This window comes from Dicentrarchus labrax, unplaced genomic scaffold, assembly GCF_905237075.1.
Source record: "Dicentrarchus labrax unplaced genomic scaffold, dlabrax2021, whole genome shotgun sequence".
Taxonomy (NCBI): Eukaryota; Metazoa; Chordata; class Actinopteri; family Moronidae; genus Dicentrarchus; species Dicentrarchus labrax.
In genome coordinates this window covers 7,107,155-7,129,663 of record NW_026136719.1, presented here as the reverse complement: position 1 = coordinate 7,129,663, position 22,509 = coordinate 7,107,155, and the positions used below count along the sequence as shown (strand labels likewise).

Genomic DNA, 22,509 nt, shown 5'->3' with positions numbered 1-22,509 from the left:
ATGCACAAACACATTAATATCTCTGTACTTGTGAGGTCCTGACTGTAATTCTCATCGGATCATGTGACTGGCCATGTTGCTGCCTGACTCCAACTCTAGTGATGTTACGGCATCCCTACATATCATCACTTAGGTTGGTGAGTAAAATGTTATAAATGAAGTAGCTCACTACTACAACAACAGAGGATTGTTTGTGTGTATATGAAAATCTAAGCAGGTTGATGGCTGCATAAAATAAAGTAAATGAATTAAAGGTTTCGACTCAGGACCAGTGTGATTTGGTGCCACTGGTCAGCGGATGTCACTGATGGTTGCCATTGAAACATGGCTCTGAGTTCTGAGTTAGCTGAATGATATGAACGGTTGCACCAGCCATGTGAAAGTGTCAGCTATGTGGATTGTTGTTAGGGTGTAAAGTAACTACTAATTAGTTTGTAACTAAATCAGCTACTAAAATGAGTTGCACATGATTACTTGGGGTATAATTTAACTAGTTTGGACATAAAGTCATAACTAAGGCTTGTTCCAAATCATGGAACTCATCCTCATCATCATCAATATCCAAATTTGGTTCCACTTCATTTGGATAAACCAACTACAGATGGTTTGTAAGTGTGTGAGTATTTGTAACCTTTTAAGAGCTTATTAGTTAAGACTAAACAATTCAACAGTTTGGCAAATAAAGGTGTGGTTAGGTTAGGGTGTTGTGTTTGTGCTGCAGGCTCTTCTGAGTTTATTAACACTCTTCCAGCAAAGTGTAGAGTCACTGCACCATTTCTGTGACCAGCAGAGACATGCATTAATTACATGCACCAGATACTTAATCACTTCTACATAGATTGAGGGCAACCACAGGAAGTAAAGTCATAAACAAAGTAACACCGCTGCCTACAGGCCTGGCATGCATTCTACAATTTTTGCAGATCCATTTGCACAAGGATATTTATTCATTCATATGAATGGAGATTTTTTTAAATGCAAAGAAAAAACATTTCCTTTTTTTAGAAAATCTCCCCCTGTAGCTTTAGCCATCATTGTAGGCCTTTTTTGAAGCAGGTATGCAACCATAAGCTTCTCTTTCATAAGTTTTTATAAAGAAAATAACTAAACATGCACTGAATAAAATATTAATAAATAAAATAAGCAAACAACGTTCATACAAGAAGATTGTATGTCAGAAGAAAGTTTTTTTTCTGTTTCTATTTGAATATGCTGTTGTTTTTTTTTTGCTGGAGCTGATCCTCCATACAGGGCAGATCAGCTTAATTGTTGTGCATCAGGAACTTTTGTCTTTCCGTTAGTAGTATTCATCCTCTAGGTTAGGTTGATACGGATTTCTAGTATCAGGTGGCAGAGGAGGAGGAAGGGGTCTCTCACCATAATCTGCAAAAACACAAACAGATGGATGGAAACTATCCAATAAAGGTTTCTGCTGGTCAGGAAAAAACATTGTCCAGAGTTTTGTTACGATATAAAGCACTTGTACGTTGTTTGAAAAAAGCACAATGTAAATAATCACTTGCTAAGCATCCTCAATAAACTGATATGTAACGTTAGCTTTCTTACCATCGGTTAGGAGGCCAGTAACATGCTGGAGGCCAGGGTCAAAGAGCAAATCCAACTCTGCTGTGCCTTCATCAGCTCTGCTTAAAGAACACACAACACTAGCGAAATGAAACCAAGTGGACAGTACTAACGTTACCCCCTTACTTAAAAAAAGAAGTTTAAAAAAAAAAAAAAAAAATTTTTTCTGAGACGCAAACACATTTTTTTTAAAAATGCACATTTTACAAATAATAATAAAAGACAAAATAGTTATCTTCTATTAATAATATATTTATACATACTGGATTGAGTCAGTAAAGAAGACCTACTTGCTCAGCACAGGTGCAGAAATACCTCCACCAACCACAAGAGAGATGAGAATGACTAGAGCCAACATTTACCGATCCTGTCGGACCAAACAAATGCCTTGAGCCAACTATACTACATCAAATCACAAAAAAGTCATCTGATTCTAGAATTAGTTATTACATTTGTTTGTCTTCAAAAAAAGTATTTTTTAAAAACTTTCTTCTCTTAAAGCCTTTTTGAAGAACATAAATGACAATAGCAACACTAAACATGTTTTGCACTGTTCACATACAGTACAAGATTAGCAGAAATGACATTTCTACTTGAAATTACCTTGTATTTGTCAGATAGAAGTTTGGTTTAGCCAAATTCTTGGTCCCCTTCCTAACCGTGTCATGATAGGCAAGGCAATAGGTATGCTGGCCTAATTAGCCACAAGGCCTACAGTCATGGCTCCCACACGCCTCTGCATTTTTTAAATATGCAGGTAAAGGAAGGGTTCTAACAAAATTTGAGAGTGTCGTTACCCTTTAACCTCTGATATTAGTGTGATCCTTCAAGACGGTGCTGTGTAGATGGTTTATCATTTCTCATTTGTTTTCTTTTGTTCAGCAGGCTAACTTTCTGCTAACACTTAACTGACCTGTGTGTAGGATTCAGTGACATCTAGTGGAGAAGTTAAGAGAGATAAGATAAGATAAGATAAGATAAGATATTCCTTTATTTACCCCCCTTAGGAGAAATTCAGGTTGACACAGCAGCAATAGGGCAAAGTAATGCAAAAACAGAGAACAAAGAATATCACAATAAAAATATTAGAAGATATTAAACTATAAATTTGTATTAGTTTATAGTTATATATAGTTATAGTATAGTTTATTAGTTTATTAGTATAAACACTATGCATTGTTCAAGTAGGACATGGAGTGCAAAATATAAGCAGAAAATTAAACTTGACTAAAACTAAAAAACTAAAACTAAACTAAAAATACTAAACTAGTATTTTGTGGAAATTAAATATAAATAGTGCAAAAGGCTTGTGCGTTGTAGGTAGGAGTTTTAAACCAGTCTTTGTCTGCGGGGTTTGGAGGTACTGGGTGCTGTGGCGAATCTGATGGCTGATGGTCCAAACGAGCCTCCAAACCGCTTCGAGGCTCGGGGCTGGGTCAGTCTGTGGCTGAACGTTCTCCTGAGCTGCCTCAGCTCAGTGTAGAGAGAATGAGAGGGCTTGTCCATGATGGCTTTCAGCTTCCCTCTCATCCTCTTTTCAGTCGCAGCCTCCACACTGTCCAGCTCTATCCCCACCACCGAGCTGGTCCAGTTTATTGTTGAGTGTCACCAACAGGAACTTGTAGGTGTCCACTGTCTCTACCTTCCCCCCCTAATCTCAACAGGGGAGGGGGTCCTCTTGCTCCGCCGGAAGTCCACCACCAGCTCTTTGGTTTTTCCTGTGTTGAGCTGTAGGTGGTTTCTGTCGCACCATCCAATGAAGTTCTCAATCAGGTCTCTGTACTCCTCCTCCCTATCATCTGAGATACAGCTGACAATGGAGGAGTCATCAGAGAACATTCAGTGCATACTTTTGATGTCCCGAGGACTAAATGCTGTTTCTGGGGCTTTCCCAAGATTAAACACAGAAATTTTCTTTTTTTTTCATTTATAAGCTATTTATAAAACTAACAGTGTTACCAGTTTACATTTTATTTTTCCTGCTCAAAATAACTGAATTATCACTTCATATAACAAACTTCATATAACAATACTTGCTTACTAGTTTGATAAAGAAGTTCCAAGTGATCTCCCAGTCCACTACACTGTACTTTCTTGCCTGTTTAAACTGTTAAATTCAGTGACACATATTCTTGAGAGAGACCCAAGAAGCATAATTAGCTGGACTTTTTTCTTCTCAGCAGACTGTACAGACAGACTAAATGATCAGTTTAAGCAGCAGCAGATCCAGACAGAGAATAAACCTGACGGGTGGGTTGAAAGAGTCGACTGAGAGAATATATAGCAGCCTCGTAAGTGACAAAGAGAGGGGTGTATGCGGATGAGCAGGTCGGGGGACATGTTTGCGGATGTATACATGTTGAGAGAATTTGCATAGTAGTCTGAAGAAGTTTTTAAGATACAAACATTACAAAATAGCACACACCCCACGACAGTGCTTCCAGGAAGACAAAACAGTCAGCCAGTTAAAAGTTAACGTTCTCAGGGGGGCTGATCCCTGTTTGTTGCCTCCCAAACAGGAGTTCTCTGTGCTTGTGGAATCTGTTATACCATTTAGACCGTTGCTCCAGGGGGAAATCTAAACAAAGTTGCTGAGGAGCATTAATCCTGTTGATGTTCTGGGTGCGTTGTGGATTTGTACCTGTAAAAAAAATCTACAAAAAAAAAAAATATTATAAATATAAAAAATATAAAACACCTTGTTGTAAATTAATGTTACCTTTGCCATCTAAAAATCTGTTTTTTTTTTATGTTTTACCCTTTTTGCGATTGTTCAGTCTCTGATTGATGGTACATTTTGTTTATGGAAAACAACTCTGCACACAGGCAAGTCATTATCTAGTAAAAATATTTTATTTTTTTTAATGTCTCTACCAAGGGGAAATTCGCAGCATCAGCAATATTGCGCAAGCCAACCCTGGGGATTCAAGTGTGGGTGGGTTTCAAGATGTGTGGCAGGTTAAAAAAAAAAAAAAAAAAAAAAAAAAAAAAAAAAAAAAAAAAAAAAAAAAAAAAAAAAAAAAAAAAAAAAAAAAAAAAAAAAAAAAAAAAAAAAAAAAAAAAAAAAAAAAAAAAAAAAAAAAAAAAAAAAAAAAAAAAAAAAGAAAATTGTGGTTCACTTTGACTGTTTAAAAGAAGTTGCAGTTTATATATAACTTCAAATGCTTTAAATAAAATATTTTCCTTGTAGAAAGGATGATGCAACTACTATATAATATTCTCACTGATTTTTTTGTTCATTGTCATCAGTGTCACATCTTTAACAATTTTTTAAAAAATGTTTAAATTTGAACTTTATTGGGAATCATACATTTGCTGGTCATGTGATTCACTCATCATTCAAAATAGCACATGATTTCAGCCTTCAAGATCATTGTCATAACTGTCAGGGAGGATTCATAACTAAACTGAAAAGAGCTGTTACCAGAATGTACATCTGAGTTTAAGCGACTTATTTCCTGGCAATGTGACACAATACTGACAAACTATATCAGAAGAAGATTAAGATTTATTTAATGAGCTCAAAGATCCTTGTTGTCTTTGCATGCACTTTTTCCCAGCTGCTGGCTCATTTTGGTCAGTATTAAATTTGTATTTAGCCAACATGTTCATGTCATGTCATTCCTCCATGCAACGCCCATTTATATCTACAGCTATAATATGCCATCTATGTATACTGGCATGGCACTGCTGATCTCTGATAAACATAAGAAAATAGAGAAGGCTTCTGCTAAACTGTACCACTGGCTTTAAAAGTTCAAAATTATGGAAGATGTGGAACATTATAATATTTAAATCACGTTTCCAGCTTTAAGTATGCATGGATGAGTATGGTAGATGAGTTGATAAAGTTTATTATATTTTTGTTTTTATTATATTATAAGTAGTATAATGGTCAAGGGGTGAAAGACGCAAAATATACTGTAAACTGGGAGCCAAACTTCATTAGCTGGGAGCTCAACTGCATTGCATGCATAAAGAGATCAAATAGATTGCTGTGTGTGTGGTGTGCATGTGCTGGTGGGGATTAAAGCACAGGTTGGCCTGGGTGCAAGGGACTCACATTGGCCAGTACTTTTGTACAACCTTACAATGCAATTTGCACATTTAATAAATGAAAGAATTTCAGTCATGCAAACCTGTCAAAATGACAATGACTCAAAAACAAAGAATAACGTACGTGAAATACTTGAAAGAGGAAGTGATTTGGGGCTTTTGTATTTTGTCTGTACCTTAAACAACATTAGTTTCTTTATACTTAAATATTAAAAATGGATAGTTGGTTGAAAAATAATAACATTGAAAATGGGTAAAGAGTACATGTCGGCTTCTGTTTTGTCACTGGTTTCATTACTATGTCTAAAGTGAATGTTGTTTTCTTTAAGGCGCCATTTTATCCACCTGCCAACAGATAACTTCACCTACTGCCAGAGTTTGCGGAAAAAAATGTGGGAGGAATTCAATGCAACAAGGTATCCAAGCCAAGTCAATTAAAAAAGCATCTCAATAATGTTTACAAAGAGAGACTCCTTTGGTAAGAGGTATGAGCTATGTGGATTATCCAGAGTGACCGGAGACATTGTTTCTGGGCATTCTCAGTTTTTCTACATTCAGTTCTATCAGTATGATACCACTAGGGATGAGTGACATTATTTATTTCTCCTGTTTTGTTTATTTAGATGATTTATATTACATACGAAAATAATAAAAAAAAACTGTAGAATAGCCCTCATCCAATCAAGATAAATGTATTTCAGTAGCATTGCTCACACAACTTAATTTCACTTTCATCGTATTCTTCAGTCATCAACCACTAGTCTTTCTCTCCCATGCAGCTTTGCCATATCTCTGCATGCTCAGTATAACATCATACACTGTATGTCATTTATAACCGTATATTATATATCTCCAACTGAAGTGTTCTCTTTTTTGTCTGCTTTTGCTTCGATCCAGTTCAAAGGTAAAGCGTACTGGAATCCTCTGCTGTCTTGTGTTGCTCATTATCAGCTTAACTTGCTTATATTTAAGGTGAGTACCAAAGTCCTCATTAGAGAACTATATAGTAGACAATTTAATTTATTTGCTTTTTAAAATGATTTTATTCCACTCTTATGTTGGTTATTTTCTATATTAGATATTTAATGAGCCTCATCCCTCCGGACAACATACTGAAGGCCACTGAAGGAGAATTGAAACAGATAGACTTAAACGACGCGCTTAACTTTGGGTAAGAAACCTGGGGTCAGTTGCACAAAACACCTCCTGCAGTATGACACTTAAGGCTTACAGTTGTATGCAAAACTTTGCCCACCCCTTGGCAAATAACACATTTTGGTGATGCTTGTCATACCTGGTAAACAGGTTCATCTGGTATGACAAGCAATACATCCACACAGAATGTAAATGTTCCTACTTTTAACTCGGATCAAGAAAAATCCTAACTTATGGTGTGTTGTGCCACCTGGATCTGGCAAAATTAATGGCAACATTAGTTCATTCCGTATACTCTTCAGAGAAATCAAAAGTACTTAATATCAAATCAATAATAATTATAAAAATAATAATTAAATATGGTAGTTGATTTATTTTTGATTGAGTGATGGTAGTAATTATTATTAGAATAGAAACTACACAAAAGAAAACAGACCACCGCACACAGTGTAAATTCCCTCCACATATGGCTGATTAACATATTTGTTTCCATCTTTCATTGTAGGGCCGCCATGGAAACCTTCTTTCTTCTGGGAGGGGATGTTTCACCACAGCCTGGATGACCAAATAGACATTGAAAGCCAGTCATCTGTGGTCCTCACCGTGTCTGCTGCTGAAACTAGGCGAAAAGCATCACGCAGCTGTACTGAACATGAGGGGTTTGATGCTCGGTCCGGTTCTCTTTTCCATTTACATACTCCTTCTTGGTCACCTCATATTTCCAGTTTTATGCAGACAATACTCAGATCTACCTAAGCTGTGACCCTGCAAATCACTATCAGAACAACGTCAACCTGCTGAACTGCCTTTCAGCAGTGGACACACACAGTTTCCTGCAGCAAAATGCTGATAAGACAGATATTGATCAAAAGGTCATGATTGTGGACATTCTCAAATAGCAAACAGTCTTGTTTCCCGATCCTGCTCAATAACTTAGCATTGCTGTTCAAGGATAAGACCATTTCTCTCTGCCAAAAATCTGGAAATATTTATTTACGCCTTCATAACCAATCAGTTAGATTACTGTAATTCCCTGCTCTCTGGCATTAGTAAAAAAATCTCTGTCCCATCTCCAGCTCATCCAAAACTGCCAGGACTTTGATTCGGACTACGAAACATTGTACACTGGCCAGGCCACCTGTTGCTTTTAGACTTGATTTTAAGATATTATTGATCAGTAACAGAGCTCTTAGAGGCCTAGCCCCAAGCAATTTAGCGGATCTTTAAGTGCCCTATGTCCCTTCCGTCTTTCTGAGATCCTCGGCTGCATCGTTCCCAGTTGTTTCATGTGATGACCCAATGAGCAGGTTTCTCCCTAAGAGGTGGGGGGGCAGTTGGTTCATCAGCAAGATTCAGTTCTGGTCTGGTGCCAAGACTATATAGGCTGGAGGCAATCAGCAGGTCTCTCTTTTGCTCCCTTGGGTTTCACCCAGTTTGGTTTGGTTGAATTTCGTTTGTCTTTCTCTTAATTTCTCTTTTTTTATAACGTAAATAAACATATTTTTAGTACAACTCGTGTGTTCTCCCCTTCTTTGTCCAGCCTTGAGCCAGTTTTGTCCAGATTGATACACAAAGGTGATAGAGCTTTTGCATTTAGGACACATTGACTTTGCAGCTCTGATTTCCTCAGGTAGATAATTCCAAACAGTTGTCTCATCTTTTAAATCACTTTTAAACCCACTTATTTATTTGAGTTCATGTTACTCTTTGTTTTGTAATGTGTTTAGTTTTTATGGCTCATTTTATTCTCTTGTTTTAAATGTGTTCTGTTTAATTGTAAAACACTTTGTAACTGTTTTGAAAGGTGCTATAAATACCGTTTATTATCATTATTATTGACAGCAGACCTACAGGGTTATGGGGGTAGAGGATAAAGCTTGTGTTCAGACTCAAAGAAATGACCCAAGTGTTAAAACTGACTGTAGCCGATGTGAATGCATATATGTGATAGCTGTCTTTAAATAGTAACATTAAAAGAAAACATAACAATATGGTATTTGTAGTGTTTTTCTCCTTATCATAAAGAGTTATGAGGAAAAAGCAATTGTTTTTCTCTCTCTATGTCTCTATCTAACATACCTCGATGCCTTCCTCAACACTTTCTCCACAACACAAGGCAATTTTTTTTCCCTGGACCATATTTTCCCATATTCTCTGTCACGCTGTCAACTGGGGACCACATGCTTTGAATTTGGTCCAGTACTGAGGGAGAGCGCTGCAACCCACAGCCATGAAACTGGGTACTACGTAATCCTTAAAATACGTCCATTAAAAGTGCTTAGGCCTTTTTCACAGCAACCATTTGACATGAAATGGGATAAACACAGGTGTTACCCATGATACTAATTAAGGTTCTGTTCGATGCAGGTCAGAGTCGGGGTAACTCCCTGGAAAGGCTCTGGTACACTAAATATCTTCTTGCATGACTCACCCAACTGTGTTACATACATTGGACAAAACCAGACAAACCGCACAAACCTGCTCACCACAGTGATGTGTATAGGGTTGTTGCCCTTTTCTACTTTAAGGAAGAATTTGGAAGCCTGTTCTCCTCAGGCAGGTAATTCTTGAGCCTGGAGCAATGACAGCAAAGGCACATCCATCTGATCTTAAACCTAGACATGGGAACAGCAGGTTCTTGTCTGAGTGTGCGCAGGTTGGTAAGGACAGAACAACTCTGAACTAATGACTGGAGTCTGACCATGAAAATAATTCAATATGATTTAAGTAAAACGAATGGCCAACCACTGTGGTGATGTTAAAGGAGGGTAACATGATACATTTTCTTGATTTCATATAAAAGTCTAATAAAAGACATTGTAACAGACATGAGTACTGCATGTCAGAAGCCAGCCTGCCCAGCTCACCCCTGGGTGGTCTAACCCACCGCTCAGCATGAACCACACAGCAAGCCACCTGTGTCATTCAGCTGACCTCAGATCAGCTTGGACCTGTCTGACTGAAGGCAATGATGCATTATTCATAGACTGCCACCATCTGGCACATCAGCGCACACTGCCACCTTAGCACTCACCCTGTCAAAGACAAACTGTATACGAAAAAGGCAGTTTATCATCAGAACAGTCCTTGCTTTACTGCCGATTATTTACAGGCTAAAGGTATTAAAGTTTAAGGGTCTGTTAGTTGGTTCCAACAATTTTTAAAATATTATTTATTATAAGAGGATTCGGCCACAGGATTGAAAGATTAAGCCACTGGATACCACTTTCCTCAAAAACTAAAGAAAGAGGGTTGAATAAGCAGTGCAGCGCTGTTTGAAGAGCAAAGAGTGAATGCCAGAAAATAATAATATGATAAGAAGCAGTTTAGCCTTGTACCACTTGAGGGTGCTAGTGTCAAATCTACGTACACGCACACAACTGTACCTTCAATTCAATCTTTCCACAAATACATGTGTCATATGTGTGGGAGTATGTATAGTAATGTAGTAATGAAGGTCCCACAGGATGACATCAAATTCTAATGATTGTTATAAATAAAAAATTGTAACTTGTCCTTTGAGTCCTCCATATTTGTGCCTGTCAGTCTCTTCGAATCCCTTCCCTGTCCAGTCTTAAACTTGACTACACTACTACTACTATTCCTTTTAACAAAATTTTAAGGCTCAGTAATATACATAAATGACTTCTAAAGGTGCACTGTAGAGGCTGTTCAAAATACCAGATGGGACATACAAAGTCTCTTCACTTTACTTACCACTTGGGAAAACACCACACGATGGCGCTCAAAGGACACAAAGCCCACAATAATAGGGCCAAAAAGCACAATGTACTTTCCAAACAAAGGAAGATGTAGGAGTACTGTGAAAACAACATCCGAAAAGCAAAAATAAAAATGAGAATAAAACAGTAATATCCTAGAGGAAAATGTCCAAACTGGTTATACTTTCGTCAGACGTATGATACATATTATCACTCTGCTGTCATGAAGGATGCTGAGAGAATAATGTTTTTATTTGTCTGGAAGTTCAACAACTTGCTGTAACAGCAATAGTAAAGTATTTAGAATAAAGCTCAAGACACACTACACTTGGACGCGGTGTGCACCTAAAAACAGATTCAAGAAAATGGGTTTGGGCAAGGTGGCTCTCAATATCTGCTGTCTTAATGACAGAAACTGTGAAACATGACTGTGCCAAAGTAGAGCTCAAGAAGCAGAACAAGCTCACAGCACAAATTGTTTGTGCCCTAATTTGTGCTGAAAATAGAAACAATAGAGGGTTGGGCCAGGGCACACAGACAGCATGTGTTCTTCAGGAATCAACAATAAAAATCTAATCAAAATATTTAAGCTAGGCAGAGTATTCTTGGATGCTTTTCTGGGACAACTAATCATTACTGAAGTGATTTAGTGTGCACAGGGGTAAGTAACTCATCCAGCAGGTGCTGGACTTACAGTATGTACCATTTTAATCAGGTGGTATTTAAGCATTACCATTTAAGCAGACATTCTGCTTTTTAAAAATAAATATTGTACTTTTTCTTCTGATGGCTGTTGTTACAAGTTACTTTGCAGATTCAGATGTCACTTTTAATATGAAATGAGATCATAAAATATTGCCGTTAGCTTTTCAGAGACTAGGCCTTGTCTAAACATTAACATTAAGACATTAACCTTCAACATTATCCCTGTGTGCAAATACAATCAGTATTGAAAATACCTTCAGTATTTGTGCTCTGATGCAAAGAAAATTGGGGCCGATGTCTGTCATTTCTACTGTGTTTGAGTATTTCTTCCACCCCTGAAAGTGTGCGTCGTGCTATAAATTCAAACCCACCCATGTCATGTCATGTCATGTCAACCTCTCTTCACCGGCCTCTGAATCTGCAGGTAGTAGTCCCAGTCTCAGGGGTTCACCTGGGGTGTGAAGAAGGTGAAATCGCCTCCCAGCGTAGCGACCTTCATGCCATCTCCATCTGTATGTCAGGTGTATCATACACAGCTGCTGTGTCCATTTGAATGAGGCAGCAGTCTGGTCAGGCATGGTTCTAACTGAACACATGCAGCTGGTAAATCTGGTGCTCAAATCTTCCTCCGCTGTCCTCTCGTACTAATCAACATACCCATGACTATGACAGATTCACTAGGAACATTACACATTATTATAATTTCCATCTGTATTTGCTAGAGGCATATCATTCAGGCTGGAATGATTAGTAAATGATTAAAGTAATCGTCAACAATTTTAAGCATGGAATAATAATTTGACTCATTTATCCAGTAATCGTGCCAAACCTCTTCTCTTGTTCAAACTATTAAAATGTTGTGGATTTGCTACTTTATCTGTTTGATATTACTGTTAATTATTGGTCAGACATCACATTGGGCTGAGATTTCTGAGACTTTATAGAATAACAATGAATTGCCTAATCATAAACAATTATTGACAGATTCACCGTTAATAAATCATAAACCATGATTCAAGAACAGATCAGTGCTGAATACTAAAAAGGCAGATTCACAAACATTCATAGAGTTCAAAGCCACATTGAAAAGTATCCATGCATGTATCAAATACATGACTTAATGTTACACACTCTAATCTACTGCATGCTATGCTTGGCATAAAACCCCTCGTTAAGGCTTACAGTATTCTATTTACTTTTTAAAGCTATACTCTTTAAACAACAGAGTTTAATGACAAAAGAGGATGGTGCATTTCTAACAAGCAACTGTGCTGGCAGAGCTTCTGCACAGGCCACAAATGATCACATCAACAGGTGACTGAACAAACAATTAATTCCAACTTAATTCAAAGCCTCAGTAGCATCTGCCCCTGTGTGTTGTCTATATAGACAATGCACCATAAAACAACCGTTTTCAACTCAGTATATTTAAGAAATATAACCCCCATGTCATCAATGACACACACATTGTTAAAGAGACAGAAATACAGACAGAGGTGTATTTGACTCAGAAGTCCATTCTCCTTTCCTTCATGTTGCCGAAATGGTCCATATCCATTTTATAATGCCTCACTGCACCTGATTCTGCAATGGTAACTAATTTATGTTGGTTATTAGCAAAACATCTTCTCCTTCCTCCTTGCACTAGCTTACAGGCCTTACAAAATGATATAGCTATACTGGCTAACCCGCATTATGATTTTAATATTTTATATTCAGAAGAAATGATTATACGTTATACATATTTTACATATTATACATATTGTGCAGCTGTAACACTGGTCACTGACTGTCTGCACTGACTGACATTTAGCTGCCTCACAATCCAGTGGGATGCTGGGTTGAATGAAAACCTTTGACAAAATAAGACTCATGTGTGTAATGTGATCACTGTGATCATTAAATATTTTATTGGAATGATGGTGATAGCTATTCTGAATTTTAAGGGAAAACATGTGTCTGGTGAACTCAACATTAACCCGCTTCTGAAAAGGTATGTTTATTGAAAGGCTTTTTACATAACTTTATCGAATATAATTTTATGATTATGTTTGTATGCCAGTTGGTATACTGGATATTATATGTGTGTGGCCTATGTATGTACTATGTAAACTGATCAAAAAGACCTCAGTAAGCATCTGGACCAAATGGCGAGACAATCTGGTCCCAGCCCATACCTTGTGTGAAGAATACAATAGGAAGTGTAACATGTACTATAAAATGGTGTTTAATCTTGTTTTAATCTTTGTGACGTTGTATGCACAAAGTATTCTGTATAATTCTCTTTGTTTTGCACAAATGTTTTGGTTTTTTTACCATGTAAAGTGCTACCAGCAGTCCAACATCTGGGGTCTTTGATTGTGCTTAGAGGAAACTAATACACTTCAGATAGACTTCTAAATTTGTCTGTAGCACAAAAGCACAAAAAAGAAGCAGTTTGCTAATCTGTCAAATAGATTTACACCATTTATGCAGTTTCAAAGTGCATGAGGTGGTTCTGGAGGTAATCTTCCAGACGTAGCACCAGACTTGCACATTTTATCCACTGTTTATCCACAAGTGATCCGTTAAACTGCTATCCGGTTTTTACAAACATAGTATTCAGTTTCACGCACAACAGAATTTCAAGTTATCATAGTAAAATGAAAACAGTGACATTTCAAATACTGGGCTTATCTAAATGTGCTGCTTGAGTAAATTACAACTAGCAAGTGATCTAGGCTAAATACAGTACATGACTTCACCTGCTGGTACAAGAATTATAGCAGGATAGGAAGGGTGTGTCCTGAAGAATCCATGGATCACAGAGCTGACAGCCTTTTCTTGTAAATTCTTCCAACAGCACCAACACAATAAATCCTCAGCTTAATTCTTTTGTGAGGACTGTGCATATGCGTGTGTGTGTGTGTGTGTGTGTGTGTCAGAGATACAGCTCAAACAGAGAAATGGAAGACAAGTGGTTATAAAAGCTAGCTGCCGTGTTAAGACATATTTTGTACACAAGCTTACAAAACCCTTTGTGTTACTGATTATGCTCATACATTACATTATTATACACATTTTGTTTTGGGGAATAAGCATAAAAGAACCAGGAAGTATATATATATAATATATATATATATATATATATATATATATCCTCGTCCTTCTCAGATAAACTGGCCTTGCACATTTGATTAAAAAGTTAAAATAACCATAGAGCATTGTTATTGCACCAAATAAGGAACATTTCTTATCTTAAAATGTTTTTTACGTCTTATATGGTCCACACATGAACCAGTATTCATAGTGCCAAAACATCATCCACAGACAAAGAAATACATCTTACTTTGTGATGCTCCTTATGTTTTTGGTCCATAGTCTCCAGAGAGGTCCATTTTATGAACAGACTATTATAAAACTCGATAAGAGTAATCCTAACAGACTTATTTGGGATTTGAGAGGGGAAGTGCTGTGTAAAAACTTGTCAACACCAATCAACAATAAACACAGTACAAGGGAAACAAGTACCGGTGGCATATGGTGGCACACAGAAACTCAAACACCCAAAAGGACAGCATGCTATACGAAAATCTCTATACACGCAGACTTCAACCTTTACGATGTCAAATGTGTTAGAAAGCCTAAAAGATGTCTTAAGCAGCAGAAAAGCAGCCACGGAGAGGTCACTTACAGGTTAAAAGAAACCTGTCACCTGTTTCTCTAAGCTGTCCAGGAACTCCTTGATTGAATCAATAGTGTGAAGTGTTCTTACATAGAAAGGTTGTTAATTTCTTCAACAGGCCATGTTGTTGGAAGCAGCAGTTTCAGGTTCGGACCTGCTGACATCATTTTGCTCTTGTGTTTTACGAGAGGCGGCATGTATGTTTAAACCCAGCTATGAAAATATGGCAGTGAACTGGAATCACATAACCGACTGGCACATAAACATGATGGTGAACATGAAGTCAGTAGTAAGTGTATGTACACCTGCATGCGTCTCTGGTCGTTTGACACTTGACAATGTTTGCAGATCTGCCAGGCCTCCCTGTGCCCTTTCCCCCTGAAAAAAGGTGCAGAGCAGCTCACTCAAACAAAGAAGCAAAGATGAATGAAGGTGTGAATCAAACCCTCTGAAGGCACTGCAGGCTGTGCACATTTGCTTTCTGCAAGAGTGGGCGGAATGAGTTGGGGTTGGCTTTCAATTAAGGTTGAGTGTTATGGATGTAAAATCTTATTTATTTTTTAAGCCATGTCAGCAGCATTCCTCTAATCATGGCAGTGTTGGTCAACTATCTGATCCTGACTGAAATGTCTCAACAATTATTGGATGTATTGCATGTACTTTAGTAGTCAACAGAGGATGAAGCTGACTGACTTTAGGGATATCCTGACACAGGACACAATCAAATCAAAAATTGAGCTGTACTTTATTTATAGTATTTATGATACTATAATAATTGCAAATGCAAGTGCTTTGTATTTAGTAAATGTTAAACTAAGATGGTAAACATACTTGCTTCACATCAGTATGTTGTCATTGTGAACATATTAGCACGTTGATGTTAGCATTTAGTTCAAAGCACAGCCTTATAGAACTTCTAGCATTGCTGGTGTTCCTTGTTTTGTTTTTTGGCAGGAAAGAGAACTGTACAAAACAATAAGATGATAATTGATTTAAATTCCACTGTATAATCTATCTAGCGAAATCAACAAATACTCCAAATGGCCATTGTTTATCCCTCACCACATTAACATATCCTGGGTACCACACACTGGCTCGTTCTCTTGTCAGGTGATAGCATGTCTTCTTATGGGGGTCTTGTAACAACATGTTGTTAAAGAGGCAGTTCAGGCAAACGTCTCCGGCCAGAAAGCATCACAAGAATAGATGTTGAATTCCTTCAGTGATTTTGTTCTTATCAAACTCTGTTTATACACAAAAATAATAATGTCTGAGGTTTCCCAAAGGCCCGTAGAAACCTAACACTGATCTAAAAAGAGATTCCTGTGGATTATCCTCCCCACTTATTCTTATCTTAAAATCTAATAAGACAACATATAAGAGTAGAGCTTTGTTTAGTGAAATGAAGGGCACATTTTAGAGGTTTAGAGGTTTTATCCCCCCTGATTCTCACACCGATCTATGACTTTGAAGACAGTCGCTTCCACATAGCCCTAAACACAATAGATCCCCCCACCTTTGCATGCCCTTGTGAGAGGATATACGTCAAAGCTGTAACATCATACTCCAAAGTATCACTTTGACTCTCTACGGGTCACATTCCTTCATGATGGTGGAGGACGTGTGAATGAATTAAGCTATGTGTAGGGAGAGAAGGAAAAGAAGAAGAAGAAGAAGAAGAAGAAGCTCAAGACGAAGAGAAGGAGCTAAAATTGCAAGAAAGAAAATAGAGCAAGGAAAACCAGAGTTATAAGAATAAAGTCTACTGACACAGAGCAGCATCTGGCATGGCTCATCCTTCCCATCATACACATTCCTGTCTGACACGCTCACAAAGCACCATTGTAATGAACTGGATCTGAATCATATCCTCACTGCTACCAAACCTATAAGCTACGACCACATACACACATAGACACACACATAGACACATACTCACACACGCACACACAGACACACATTTGGCCTTCAGCCGCCTCCATTGTGCAGAGTTATGGACTGACAGTTTTAATACCACCTGTAAATGATTCTCTGTACAGAGAGGAGGTGTGAACTTCAAAAGATAAGGAGACACGGGAGGAGGAGGATGGATGAGTGGTGATATAGTGTTGCTCTAGTGTCACGTGAGCCGTGGTCGAAGGGGGCACAGCGTGCTTCATACTTGTCAGTCCTTCACACATCAGCCCCTGCAGTCAGAAGCCTCTAAAAGATCACAGACTCAGTGTCAGTGGTGGAAGATGTTCTTTTTGTAGGTTTGCTTTTAAATACATTGTAGTAGTTGTGCCACGAAATCTACAAAAAATCTACAAATTTGTATTGAGATTTGCAAATTTATTGAGATTTGTAAAGACAAATCTGTAAGTGCACATATAGATCTGAAAATGTGTGGACAAGTCTGTAAATGCAGAAATACATATTAATGGAAAATATTTGCTCCAGAGGGCTGGAAATACAGAGAATTCAGTGGGTTACAACTCAGGCAGGACTCTCAGTTGGCTGTCTTTACATGACACATTTACATCCTGTGCCCGTTTGGGTTGCTGCTGGCAGAATAGAGAAAGAAAGCTATATATTAGTACAGTATATTCTATAATACGAAGTTATAACTTTGCTCTGAATGCAGTCTTAAATTCATTGTATTGCTGAAGCTGAAAGAACAATGTTATCAGAGTCCTAGGAAATACAGTACATTGTGGAGAACAAGATAACGGCCATATTTATCTCATGATGAATGTCAACTCCTGGAAGGGTAAATTAATAAATACAATACTGGAGAGAAAGGTGACAAGTATGCCAAAAATAAAATACCCAAGTCACGTAAAAAAACCTAAAACTGTACTCGAGCAGTTGGGTGAAAGTTAATGTTATTCTGCAGCTGTGCTGATGAACGAAAGCAAATCTTTTCTATATAGATACAGATTAAGGCTCGCTTGTAACATTTCCCCCATCAACAGGTATACTCATCCTCTTCTTGTGGATTTTCATCGACATCACATTTTAGGTTACCATGGAGCCACATGGGCAGGGCAACATCTACTTTATGTTTTAACTCTGGAATTGTGTTGCTGCTGTGAATAGTCAATATCTGCCAGTGCAACCAAATTAATGAGGCTGCTGGCTTGTATTGTTTATACAGTGCAGTGATGTGTTTTTATCCTTGCGGGGCACTGTATGTATAATCTGGTGTGGCTGTAAACACCCTCAGTTTAAAGATGAGAGCCAGCACTTTCAGATCTAGTGTATATATTATAGATTTCTTATTACGTTGTTGTCTATGAGTCTGATCATCTCTCTCATCTTATTGGTCATTTGGCATGCAAGATCACGATAATCTGCAACTAAATTACTTCAGCATTGACACTAATTTAAAAACTATAAGAAAGTCAAATGTCTGTCCTGTGACTTGCATCATCACGTCAACAACAAGTTTTCTTCATGTAAGATGAAGTTCAAAGTGAGCAGGAGAGAACTGCCTCTTATTTTCTCCTCGTTACATTAACACTGAAACAGACACAGTAAGCGTTTGCCCCACAGTCATCGTGAAAAAAGTGGGCAGGTTTTTTTGGGAGCGCTGCACCCACAGAGTCAAACGTCCCCAGGGCAGAGGTGTGTGTCCGCTAAATGGGACAAGAGAGAAAAATCCCCAAATTCCCCCTGTGAATGGTACTGAGTAATTAATCTCCAGCAGGGGTTTGCCCTCCTCTCTGACATATGAGTGACATGCAGGCTGTGTGTGTGTGTGTGTGTGTGTGTGTGTGTGTGTGTGTGTGTGTGTGTGTGTGTGTGTGTGTGTGTGTGTGTGTGTGTGTGTGTGTGTGTGTGTGTGTGAGTGTGAGAGAGGTGTTTGATTGCCTCTCCCCCGGGCCTGCTCCATCATGTCCTCTTCTTCTTTTGATGTTTCCCCTTTCTTTTTTTCATTTTCTTTCCTCTCTTCTTCCTCTTTTCTCTCTGCTGCCTGCTGTGCTCAGTGCTACATTATTCTTCTTTACTTTTTGGTTCTTGTTTTCCACTGTAAAATGGATGATGCATACCAAGTCAGAGCTGACATAAGGTGTGGGAGGCACAGTACATGCAATGCTCAGGTGTCTGCAGGATCCTTTTTTATTTTTAGGTGAACTGACTTCAAAGCTGCTCTGATTAATACTTTTTCTATTAAAAGCGTATCAAATTACTGTAACTATGTTGTGAAAGAGGTTCCTCAGTGACAAACCCACAGAGAATTATCCCCCAACTCTGCAGTCCCCCCATAGTTCTATCTAGCATCTTTTAGCTCATTCTTTTGGTTTTGTGGTCAAGATCTTTAGTGATTTGGTTTATGGCTCTGAACAATTCCATTTTCAGCAGCAACAAGCAGCTGTTTTCATCTCTTATAAACCCAAAGTACGGTACTGGTACAGTACAGTTAGCGACTAGCTGGTGATCATAGTGGAGCATTTTATTTGTAGTTTATTTAGTTTTTGTAGTTTTTTAGTTTTAAAAGAGATGAGTAAGACTGGGCCAGGAAGGCACCACAGAGGAAATATTTTAATTCAGTTGTCAGCTTTGTTTTTCTAGCTGTAAATGTACACTACAGTTCTGATGCTTTTAATTCTGGTCGTCGGAGGAGGCTTTAGCAAAGATAGATCAGACCTTCCTTTGCACATGTGCAAATACAAACTCCAAGGCAACAAAGTCTCCACAGAGCAGTAAAACAAACAGGTGATCCAGCTGTGCCGCCCAGGGCTGACTGGGATGTTTATTCAGGCATTAGCCCAGGCCATTCTCCACGCGTTCACAACAGATCATATATGCTGTGACCATTTATCTTTAGATATTTTCTGTTTAATGTTCATGTCAGTAACATGAATAACATCTTTTAAATAATAAAATAGCTCATATATGATATGCATATATGTATACTTTCTAGCATTTAGTTGCCCTTTCCTTCAGGGCTACCCCCCACCCCCCTTTTAATTCTCAGCTCCACCTTGTCTATCTCTTATTCTCTGTTTCACCTGCACTGTCCAATTTATCAACAGCTGTAAACAAAAATCAGCTACTTTTTCTTCAGACATTAAGATCAATTCCAGCTAATGCATTACCTGAAGTTATACATACACAACATGCCTGGAAAAACAATGGATTTTCAAAAATGTTATTGGCCTACTTTAAATGTAACCACTCAAACACAGTCACATGTGTCTGCATTTATCATCTGTAAATACTGGAACATTTTATTTCCCATAATTGCACTTCTTTAAATAAAATCTTACTGGTGAGCAACAGCGATGGTCTATGGGCCGTAACTTGAGAAGCAGCTATTTGTGAGTAACACTGAGTGTGTGTTAGCACTGCAGTGGAGGAAGGAAAGCAAGCCTGCCACATTAATGACAACCACACTTATGTAAAGCTCCACACAGTATTTATAGAGTCAGCTGGGCTTCAGAAGGCCACAGTCGGAAAGTCCGCAAACCACATGTCCTGACACACGCACACAGACACACAAGCGTGCACACACTACATGCTTTAATTCATCATGTGCAGTACACAAGAAAAATTTCCTGATTATAAATGTGTTTTAAGTTTCCAGATTGTAACCCTCGTATTCCCTACATCAGTATGTACTGTACTGGCACAACAAAAACTTGCACTGTAAATTAAAGGAAGAATTACGCTTTATGTTGGTTTCCTGAAATGTACTAAAATATACACAATGTGTCCTAAATGACAGCTACTATGATCTGTGCACAGAAAAGACATCAATCTGTGAGTCCACTAAGACATGAGGATTAGGTGGAGGAAATGAAATTTCAGACATTTTTGTAGTCCCAATATTAGTTTTTCCATTTGAAAAGGACAGCATCTCTCCAAAGTTGCAGTTTTCCATACTTTGTTTAGCACAACACATTAAACTGAATGAGAAATGTCTTTACTTCTTTAACTGCCCAACTAGCTCACATTGCATTAGCACATTAGTGCATGTTAGTGTTAGTATATAGTATTAAAGACTGTGTGTGTCAATCAGAGTAAACTGAGTTAATTGTGCTGGACAACAGAATAAGCCAGAGTGTATTTGACCTGACTGTGAGCTTTGATGACTTCAAACTTTCTCTGCCATATTACTCGGAGCTACATCTGTGTTTACAAAGCTGCCTGGACAACTATACACACAAATATACAGTACACAACATCAGCGCTGACACATCTGTATCTGTATACATTACAGTGAATGTGGAAATAAATGTGTACACCTCTGCTGTAAAGGAGGAAGGTAAGAGAGTGAGAGAGAGCGTAAGAATCATCCCCTATCTGTTCTCCCATCATGCACTCTGCAATTTTTCTTGCTATTCTTTCTTTCTCTGAACTACCAGCACATGGCTGATCACCACTATACTTATACCAAGGTTAAATCTGTGTATTTTCTTTACTAGAAGAAGAACAGATCATTTCATAGGTATATTTTCATCAGCATATAATCACCAGAATACAGGAATCGTTGTGTTTTTGTTACCTTAAAAGGAGCCTTCCATTGCATCCACCATGGTGAACTGCCATGTGTCTACAGTAGTCCAGAACGAACAAACCAAACACTGTCTGCAGACACAAAGATATGTCAGGGGAAGCAGTGCTGTAAGGTGTAGCAGTAATAGCCACGCACCCCAGGTGTTTGACAGCTGACATTTGAGTTAAACATTTTGACATTTCATATGACCAATTATCGTTAAAAAGCGTCTCTGAATGGGTGCTGGGTTAGGGTTAATGTCAATACACTGTCAGCTTTTCCTGGGTGAGCAATGGATTAATGCATTTAGCAATTAACTTTGCCTTGACCTAAGCCACTTACTAAAAAAGACCTCCCCAAGTAGGTTACGCATAACATTGTGGAATATTTACACTGTTAAAGACATAGTTTAAATGGTCAACCCATAATCCAACATTTAGTGCCAGTTTTTTAAACAAAAGTGTGTTTACTTGCACCGAGTAAATGCAACATTTCACACTGCATATTTAAAAATATATTATGATAATGGAGCAAACCCAAGGTCTTCTTCTTATAAATTATTCCCACTTTTTTAGGTTGTAAGATCCCTGAACCATGATAGTTCTATTCATCATGTGTAAAATATAAAACAATTTTGAAAATACACCCAATATACAATAGTATATAAGAGAAGTTGTCTATGTCTACGCGGGAGACGGCATGACGTTAACAGACCAGTAGCCCTCTGTCCACATGGGATGTGTTCAGGTGCAGTACTGAGTGTAGGTAACTTTGGAACTCTAAGAGCCCAACACACAATCAGTACAGTAGCTACACACATAAAACAAAGGTAGACTTGAAGTTTATGTGTATTTAAAGTGAGTGAAACACTTAAAATAGTTACTTGCAAGTGGACAGCATTATATGAAGTGACTCTCTGAATAAGCCAGAAACACATATAACCTCAACCTAAAGAAATACATTTGAGTAGTCACTATGGAATGAATCAGGAACTTATAAATAAAGAATCATTCATGCATCGTTCAAATAATCGAAGACTATATGGTGGATAATGCTGAGTTATTAGGGAACAGACTGGGAGATGCTATATTAATTAATCATTAGGTAATGATTAGTATCTCTCAATCAGAATAACTACCACT

At 38.0% G+C, this 22,509-nt stretch overlaps 2 long non-coding RNA genes across 2 annotated transcripts; one reads left to right on the top strand and one right to left on the bottom strand.

The window, feature by feature from the left end:
• Positions 1–118: 118 nt before the first annotated feature.
• Positions 119–2,587, bottom strand: LOC127351701 (uncharacterized). Its single transcript, XR_007880934.1, has 4 exons — positions 2,188–2,587; positions 1,875–1,951; positions 1,567–1,646; positions 119–1,383 (listed from the first exon to the last, which is right to left on the bottom strand). It is a non-coding gene; the product is annotated as an uncharacterized LOC127351701 (long non-coding RNA).
• Positions 2,588–4,848: 2,261 nt separating this feature from the next.
• On the top strand, positions 4,849–8,786 carry LOC127351700 (uncharacterized). The gene is made up of 4 exons (XR_007880933.1): positions 4,849–6,056; positions 6,538–6,612; positions 6,719–6,811; positions 7,301–8,786. It is a non-coding gene; the product is annotated as an uncharacterized LOC127351700 (long non-coding RNA).
• The last annotated feature ends 13,723 nt before the right edge of the window (positions 8,787–22,509 follow it).